Below are 7,502 nucleotides of genomic sequence, written 5' to 3' on the forward strand. Positions count from 1 at the left end.
ACTTCTCTCAGTTTTTGCGCAAGTTGCCCCGGAACTGCGAGGTGGTGTGCCGCTTTTCCGTGGCAAGCAGAAACTGCTTGGAAGAGGATCTCACTTGCTGTGGAAAAGCGGCACACCACCTCGCAGCTCCAGGGCAGCTTGCGCAAAAACCGAGAGAAGCACGGGGGGGGGGGAAGGGCTCTCTGCCCGGAACAAGCCCTAGGGCGAAATCGGTCTCTGTAGCCCCCCTTTGGTGCTAGATGGGGGCAGCAGGGCCTGAGCCAGGGAAGTGGGGCTGGGAAGGCCCTGGAGAGAAGTGCTGTCATCAGGAGCGTGTTCATTTCTGTTGTGACCAGTGGGCAGCCGGCTCTCCCACCCTCTCTGCCAGCCAGGAGATGAGGTTCTGTGTGGAGCCTCATCATCCCCTGGGCAGGCCTCCCCAGGCAAAAAGATGGTGCGGTTTTGATGAAAATTGATGCACAGATCACTGAGCAAACAGGTCTGTTGTCCTCCCTGTAATGACATCCCCAGATTGTGAAATGAAACTCAGCAGGAGGCCAATCTTGCATGGACTTCAGAGAAGCCTGGCTGGGCTGCGCAGGGGAACGCCGCCTCGTTCTGCACTGTCAGATACCAAGAAGAGATGTGGTGGCAAAATGGAACCGGTCCAACTGCGCCTTGCTTCTCTGATGATGCACATCTTTCCGGAACAGGGCCTGCCCCCACTAGAGACCCTCCCCTTCAGCCCCGGCCCTCCCCGCTCTGCTCTTCTCGGCACCTTAAGCAGACACCCAACATGCTCCCTGCATGGAAGCCCGCCACGACCCTTGTGGGCCATGGCACAGTCAATGGAGCTGGCCTCTGCCCTGCCTTTGGGTACTTTTGGGCAGAATGGCTGCTTCTTTCCGCTTTGGAGGAGGGTCTCAGTTCCTGGGCTTGATGCAAAGAGAAGGGTCAGGATGCAGATAGAAGTTTGTGTTTAGACCGTTATATTGCTTTTAGATTGTATATTGTTTTATTATATGTATCTGATTTTAACCTTGTATTATTGACTGTTGTTACTTGCCCAGAGCCCATTTGGGAAAGGGCAGGATATAAATTGAAAATAACAAACAAATAAATAAGTGGCAGCTGCTGAATGCAGTGGGAGAATTCTGCCACAGCAGCGCCAGAATGGGAGAAGGGCACCTGGTGAAATCTGTTGTCTTTGGAGCGTATCTGAAAGGTTCTGGAACTGCCCTAAGATTCAGAGGGGAGGGGCTGTCCCCCTGTGGAAACTGCTTCCTCCCATCCAGTAATCCCTCCACACTGGGGGGTCTTGTGAACAAAAATTCTACTTTGTGAGCTACTGGCATGAAAGTGGTGAGCCACTGGATATGTTCGTTTGCTCTGGGGCCATTTTTCCTGAGCTAAGACAAAAATGTGTGAGCTGGAGGCTAAAAAACTATGCGCTAGCTCACACTCACTCAGCTTAGAGGGAACATTGCCCAGCTCTTTGTCACAGTAGGAGGAAAAGGCAAAGAAAGGGGATCAAGAACAGACCTCGGGGCCAGTTTGGAGACATGGCGCAGGGGAAGGACGTCACCTCCCCTTCCTCAACACTAGGCCTCTCATCAAATTTGGGCCCTCCTCACATGCTTTTATAGTGGCCCCATGGCGCAGAGTGGTAAAGCAGCGGTTTGAACTCTCTGCTCACAACCTGAATTCGATCCCAGCAGAAGCTGGTTCAGGTAGCCGGCTCAGGTTGACTCAGCCTGCCATCCTTCCGAGGTCGGTCAAATGAGGACCCAGCTTGCTGGGGGGAAAGTGTAGATGACTGGGGAAGGCAAGGGCAAACCACCCCGTAAAAAGTCTGCTGTGAAAGCGTTGTGAAAGTGACGTCACCCCAGAGTTGGAAACGACTGGTGCTTGCACAGGGGACCTTTCCTTTTCCACATGCTTTTAAAGGGAAAATCCTACGGGCAAGAGATCTAATCAAAGGCCCCCCAGGGTGAGTTGCTTGGCTCTAAACCAGTCTTTCATGCTATGTACTAATCTCAGATTAAAAGTCTGAAGCCAGTCTGGGTTTTAAAAGGGTAAAGCAAGCAGCTGGAATAAACATTACCCAGAAATTGACACACCCACACGACAGCTGTAACCTCCGTTCTAGCTGGTTTAAATGTCATTGTTTCCCCCATGGAACAGTAGGAGGTACAGTCTGGGTGGGTGCTGAGTATTACTTGCCAGTGCGGCCTGAACCTCCAAAGAGGCTCCATTCATGGGGCAACATGTCAGCTGTTTTTAAGCTAGTTTTTGAACGGATTTGGAAAGTGCATCGAATGTGCTTCTGAGCTGTTCCCGTGCCAGAGGTGTTGCTATAGGTAGGATGGGCTCACATGACAACCCCCGGAGGGCCAGAGAACTTGGAAAGGAGTGTGTGCCGCCTGGGGTCGTGGTGGTTGCAAACCAAGATGGGCAGGGGGGGGAGGAGAAGAGGAGTGGAAGAGGGCTGGATTTCACAGGCTGATGTGCAGCAGGCAGCACATTCTCTGGGCTGCAGCAGCTGAGTGTCTCTCTAGGATTCTTGTTTGAAGAACGAGAGGGGAATGATTAAAGTGGCAGACGTGGCATTCCATTTAGATTTGCAGAGGCACTGCTGGGGGAAGGTGTGAAACAGACCTAGTGCATTTTATTACCACCTGGCAGGAAGGTGGAGGTTGAAGAGACTTTGCTCTGGCCAAGAAGCGCAAGGCCTTCTGGGGTTCTGGTTGGCCGGCTGTGGCCTTCAGCAAGTCCAGCGCTTAAGTTGGAGTGTGTTCCCTTCCTGCGTTGTGTGTGCAGAATTTTGTGTGCGAGTGAGGGGGAGAAAGAAGCAGCAATCCCGCAGGCAGCGGCACATCTTGTAAAGATTTTGCCGGCGTTGCGGGCACAGGTGAAGCCGGCCACAAGTTGCTCCTCTAATTTCCCAGCCTGATGTCTTGCGGGAGGCCAAGATGGTCGGAGGCATGTTGAATTTGCTGAGCATTAGTGGAACAAACAAAGCTGACAGACAACAGCTCTCCCTCCGGATGGACCGAGGTCAGAGGTCGATAACTCCTCTCCCTCTCCGCTAATTTAATTTGTTGTGTGGACACTGTGCTGGTGAAAGGTGATGCTCTTCCAGCCTCCTGCCAGTGGCCAGAATGGGGGCAGAAGCACCCACAGGACTCTGCTGCCTGAGCTTCAGTTAATGCACCTGGATGGTGTGTGTGTGTGTGTGCGCGTCTGCTGATGGAGTTGTGATTGGCCCCGTCCAGCGTGTTTCTGTTCTGTTGACAACACCCCAGAGAAGCCAGACAAGCCAAGGACGCTAAGTGTGCTCACACAGTTGCCAATCTGCTAGTTTGTAAACAGGGCTGGATTAAAGGACATCATTCAGGGGCCCTCTTTGTGAAGCCAGGATCTGGATCCAGCGTTCCCAGCGCCTCTGCGTCCCGGCTGGCCCCCCGCCATGTATATCGAGATAGGCCAGCAATGAGCTCAGAGCCCCAACCGCAGAGCAATAGAATAACCAGGCGAGAAATCATCCGCAGCGTTTCCTGCTGGCAGGCGCTGCCCAGGTTGGCCTTTGTGTGGCGGCTTCTCTTCTGGCAAAGAGCGGCCGGGTGGCCAGTCTTCAAGGGGGAGAGAATGAGCAGCAAGAGAAGACGGAACAGCTTCCAGGGGGGCTGTTTGTTTTCCTGCTTTTCTCTTTCCGCAGCAAACACCGATCGCCGATTCAAAGAGCTGTTTGCCTGGCACAGGCAGGAAATGTGTGGGCATCGGCTCAGCTCTGGCAGCCGCCTGGCACGCCGCGTGGGTGTTTGTGCCGGTGTCTTCCCTGCCTGGGAGGGGGGGGGCAGGGCAGAAGCGGATTCTGCAGCTGCTCCCCCAGGTGGAGCTTGAGCATGTTGCCTCCCGTCCCTCTGGCCTAGGGTGACCCCAGGCGGCATTAAGAGCATCCTAGAGTAGGGCAGGGGAAGAGATGGGGAATGAGGGGATCAGCTAGAGTTGGCTCCAGCAGCATCTTAGACACCATCGAGAATTTGGGGGTACAAGCTGATGTGAGCCAAATAGGGTTGCCAAGTCCAATTCAAGAAATATCTGGGGGCTTTGGGGTGGAGCCAGGAGACATTGGGGGTGGAGCCAGGAGCAAGGGTGTGACAAGCACAATTGAGCTCCAAAGGGAGTTCTGGCCCTCACATTTAAAGGGACCACGCACCTTTTAAAATGCCTTCCTTCCATAGGAAATAATAAAGGAGAGGGGCACCTTCTTTTGGGGCTCATAGAATTGGACCCTTCAGTCCAAACTTTTTGAAACTTGTCCAGATTTTGAAAATTTTGGGGAGAGGCACAGGATGCTATACTGAAAATCTGGTGCATCTACCTAAAAAAACAGCTGCCTTAGATACCCGCGGATCAATTCTCCATTATTTCCTAAGGGAATCAGTCTCCATAGGGAATAATAGAGTTCCCAGCAGACATTTCCCTCCTCCCCCCCCCCACTTTCTGATGACCCTGAAGCGGGGGGAGGGCCTCCAAACCGGGGGATCCCCTGCCTACACCTGGGGATTGGCAACACTAGAGCCAAATCTCCTTTTGTCCGGTAAAAGTAGGAATTGAGTTCACTATCTTCTAAGCTTGTACTTTGGAAATCTTGTTCTCTGAGGAGCTACAGGACTCGCATCCAGCTCTTCTGCAGACCAACATGGCTACCTTCTGAAGCTATCCAAGTGAACACCAAAGGAGTAATCCTAGGTCATCATTTGTGGGGGTGGAACCTGAATTATTGTGCTGCGTGTGTGGGGTTCAGAAATGACTTCTGGATGCCAAACCTGGCACTCATTTCCTCAGAGCCCTGACCTATTTAGCCCCTCCTGTCGATTGCCTTGGGTCATCCACCTTGAGCCCAAGTGAGACAACATAAATAGGAATAGATTTGTCCAGCAGATTTGTCTTCCTCTTGGTTCTTCATCTGAAGGCCTTGAACACCTTTGCTAGCCTCATACGGATTGCCTGGCGTGGTGGAAGAACTGGTAGGATCAAATTAGCCCCTTTGCAAGAGCAGCCATGTCTCGTATGGCCTCGAGGGGAGGGAGAAGCTTGCCTGGGAGTTGCTAGTGGGCCTACATCTCCCAGGATCCCTTCTGTCCCTCTGGTTGGGTAGCAGAACTTTTAGAGGGGAAACCGGCCCAGGGGGTTTGGGTTCTGGAAGGGAAGTTATAAAAGGCCCAGCTAGAAAGGGAAGTTGTTCTCCCTTTGGAAGGGCTGTAGTAGGCTTCCCAATCCCCAGGTCCCAGAGGGGGATCCCCCGATTTTACAGGCTTCTCCCCTCCCCCAGCCAGCTGGCCAGCGGGGGAAGCCCCGCCCCCACTACCATCATGCATCTCCATGAACGATTCCCATAGGGAGTGAAGGGGAATTGATCTGCAGGTATCAGGGGCTCTGGGGGGGGGCTGTTTTTTGAGACAGAGGCACCAAATTTTCAGTATAGCATCTAGTGCCTCTCTGCAAAATACCCAAGTTTCAAAAAGAGTGGACCAAGGGGTCCAATTCTATGAACCCCAAAAGAAGGTCCCCCTATCCATTATTTCCTATGGAAGGAAGGCATTTAAAAAGATGTGCAGTCCCTTTAAATGTGATGGCCAGAACTCCCTTGAAGTTCAATTATGCTTGCCACACCCTTGCTTTTGGCTCCGCCCCAATGTCTCCTGGCTCCACCCCCAAAGTCTCCTGGCTCCACCCCCAAAGTCCCCAGATATTTCTTGAATTGGACTTGGCAACCCTAGGCTGTAGTCTGGGTACAACCTGCAACCCGAGCATTCCCTCTCCAAGAAGGGATGACTCCATTTGGAATCATAGCAAAGGAACGTCTAGTTAGACCCATCAGGGCTTTTATTTAGTTACACCAACTTTTACTGTTTTCTGTGTTCAGTGTGCACTGAATGTTTTACTACCCGCATGTTGTTCTAGAGCACTTATATTAACCTGGGTCCTCACGTCTCTTCCGTCACGGTTAAAAGGTCTGCTAAAAAGGAAGATACGGGGATTGGGTGGCTGCTCCGGGACCCTCCCATACAGACCCTCACCAGAGCGGTGGCAGCTAGTAGAAGGCCCTTCCAGGTCCCCTGCTGTGTGACAAGCCGGCCAGGTCCAGCTCCTTCAGAACCTTCCCAGACAGCGAATCTGGGGTCCAGGAGGCCCTGTAGCCAGAGGGCTGGGCCAGCCGCAGCGCTTGTGTGGTTCTCCTGGGTCTACAAACTCGGCCAGAGATGCTTGGCTGGAGCAGAAGTCACAACAGCAGAAGTGGTTGGTTTTTTTTCACATTTCTGCCCAGCGTCCATCTTCTGGATTTCCAAATGCTGGCAGGTAGGCTGGAAGCAGATACCGAGCTTCTGAGTATTTCAAAAGTGTCATGTGCAACGGGAAAGCCAACTCTTCCTAAGCAGATTTTTAGCGAATAATTTTGGCAGAGTGGCCCATCTTGAAGATGAATGGGCCAGGGATCTTGTTGCATTCCTCCAAGGCAGTGAGGCTTCAGATTAGGAAGGGGGGGGGGAGATGTCCCTGCTCCAGCTACCCTCCTCCTCCCCCAGGCCTGGGATGACCTCTGGGTCATCGGGGTGTTTTCCTCTCTCAGATTGTCATCGTTTCTGCAGATTTTTCTGGGTAACGAAGTGGGGGTAGCAGAGAGAGGCTGATAAGGTTTTTGCAAGAGGCAGAGGGGGGAGATCCTGGGGAGGAACAGGCTCTGGGTTGCTTCCCCCTCTTCAGGGCGGAGCTGCCAGAAGAAAGGCTTATGGGCCTTGGGGCTTCTCTTCTCTGGTGGCTGATCAGTATGCAAAGTCTGTGGCTGAGATAAAAGGTCTTCACTGTCTTTGGATCCTCAAGGTTAATGCAGAAAGAGGCTTCTTGCTTGCAGAGAAATGCCACCTTGCCAAAGTGGAGGCAGCGTCTGCAGGGCTGAGCAGAGCTGAGCCACACAGCCCCCCCCCCCCCCATTTGCCAGATGGGAGATTCTCAGTCAATTTTCCAGATTAAGCCAGCCCCATCTTCTTTACAGCCCAAATCACTGGGCTGGGAACTCTTTCACTGACTCCTGGCTTGAGGATCCTTTGGTGGGTGGTGGGAACTTTGCAGTGAGAGCTTACTCAGCTCTACAGGAGCACATGCTCTCTGGGCCTTCCCTGCACTGGGCAGGCAACTGGCTGTGGAGTGCAGAATCTCTTTGAAAGCACCTTAGATCTATGTTTTGGGAGTGACACTGGCATGTTGGAGTGGAGCTAGGAAACTTTCCCATTCCCTAAAATAAATAAAAATACCGCAGTGCAGTTCCCCTGAATACAGTCTTCATTTCCTTGTCCCCCAGCAGCTAAACTTCCACTAAATGAAAGTGAACACACACACAAACTCTTTCAAAGCAGCCAGAATAAACACAGTTAGCAAGGACACACTTTTGTGATCTCATTGGGGTTATTACTCATGTTGCTGAATATAACCATCTGCTGTATTTCCGCCAACTTCTT

Source organism: Heteronotia binoei, chromosome 12, assembly GCF_032191835.1.
Source record: "Heteronotia binoei isolate CCM8104 ecotype False Entrance Well chromosome 12, APGP_CSIRO_Hbin_v1, whole genome shotgun sequence".
Lineage (NCBI taxonomy): Eukaryota > Metazoa > Chordata > Lepidosauria > Squamata > Gekkonidae > Heteronotia > Heteronotia binoei.